Source organism: Gymnodraco acuticeps, unplaced genomic scaffold (genome assembly GCF_902827175.1).
Source record: "Gymnodraco acuticeps unplaced genomic scaffold, fGymAcu1.1, whole genome shotgun sequence".
NCBI classification, from domain to species: Eukaryota; Metazoa; Chordata; class Actinopteri; order Perciformes; family Bathydraconidae; genus Gymnodraco; species Gymnodraco acuticeps.
Window position 1 is genome coordinate 58,095 of NW_022991587.1, and position 1,854 is coordinate 59,948.

The following is a 1,854-nucleotide window of genomic DNA, read 5'->3' on the forward strand; positions in this document are numbered from 1 at the left end:
CCTATTAAAAGTTATCAATTGATAACAAGATTTGACATGGGCAAACAGGCTATTTCACAGGACACAGGCTATGTCAGACTTCCATGAAATACACAGGGAAAAGCACCTCTCTGTGGCGGCTCACAGAGCCCCAAATGACGGACTAAGTAGCTCAAAAACGATTTAAAACCGTTTGAAATGACTGTTGGGTGCTGATGGAAAGCAGGCGGAAATAAATTGATTGTTTTACCCAGGAAAAAGTGTTTACAAGGCGGGTAAAGTGTTTCTGCAGCCCCTCCATGACGGTAATAATGATTATAAATCATTTCCAGGGCAGAAAGCTGTTTTTAAAAGTGAAAAAACGATTTAAAACCGTTTAAAAAGCCATTGAGTGCAGTTACCATGTGTCCCCACAGGAGGGCAAATCAGCCAAGTGAGCACAGTGCAAACACAGTCAAAAACACCCTAATAAAAGGCAAATCAATGGATTTAGAGTGCAGGGAAGCTCCGCAACAGACACAGGTACATTCCTAGATCCCCACAATAGTGACAACGGTGATTAAAACTAGTTTCTGCGGGGAAAAGAGTGCTAAAAATCAAATTAAACTCTGCTAACAGTGTGCTAAAAGCCTGATTGTTTCAGAGACCCATAGCCATGACACAGTGAACCATTTACATCCAAAAGTATCCATTTAAAAGTCATTTTTGTAGGGGGAAAAAGGGTGCAGAGAGAAGCCTGAAAATGCTTCTCCAGGACCCCGGAGAGCTCGCAGGTGCTGGAGAGGGGGAGACAGGCTCACGGGCATGCCTGGGGACCCCTGCAGAACCCACAGCTGCTGGGTATCGACATGGAGGTTTGGCAGTCCGCCTTTCAGCACCCAAACTCGGCCCTGAGACATTTTAGCCCCTCTCAGCTATAAGAAGCCATTATCCCTCCAAACTCTTTGCTTACCACCCTGAGCACGCCCGATCTCGTCCGATCTCGGAAGCTAAGCAGGGTCGGGCCGGGTCAGTACTTAGATGGGAGACCGCCTGGGAATACCCGGAGCTTTTTGTTGTTAAATACAGGCACATCCATGGTGATAAGATACAATTTATAACTGAAAATAGCATGCTAAACGTGGGTAGATTAGTTTCAAAGGTCGGGGGGACTGTTTTAATTCAGTTTGGAATTAAAATGGGTCATTCAGAATGTGATGTTTAACAATAAATAGAACATTCTGAACACATCACGTCAAACAGACATTCCTATTAAAAGTGATCAATTAGTAGCAAGATTTGACATGGGCAAAAAGGGTATTTTACAGGAGACAGAGCGCGAAAACCACCGGTCCAAGACCCCCAAATGACGGACTAAGCAGCTCCAGCATCGCTCCCTGACATGCGTACATCCATAACCTCGCGCACCTTGGGTCCCCGGGCCCCCGGACTTAAGCACTCCCCCACGGACTAAACCCAGATGATCACACCCTCAAGAACCTCGTTCCCCTGGTAACCCTAAAAGGGGGGGTGGAGTTTGCGGTGCTTTATCGTCCGCCCATCGGCATCCATATTCAGCCTTATTCACAGCACCACCTGCCCTGCTGGAGGTTCACACTTTAACATTTTTTTACTCTCATCTGCCTTACACATCCTCCCACACTTGAGCCCTCCTCACTCGGACTAAACTCACCCACCAGAACCACATGCCCCTGGGGACCTTGAAGGATTTTCACCATTATTCTTTTTTGGTAAAATGACTTTATTTAAACACATAAAAACAACATAAAAACATTAGCATACAAGTATTTTCACATGTGAATGGCTAAAATCGGTACATTTTGGTCCACTTCCATTCTCCTCGACTGTTGCCTCTTCCTCCAATCCCGATTTAAT

General features: G+C 45.6%; 1 pseudogene; it reads left to right on the plus strand.

The window, feature by feature from the left end:
• The first annotated feature begins 917 nt into the window (after nt 1–917).
• LOC117533847 lies at nt 918–1,037 on the plus strand (annotated as a pseudogene).
• Nucleotides 1,038–1,854: the final 817 nt, after the last annotated feature.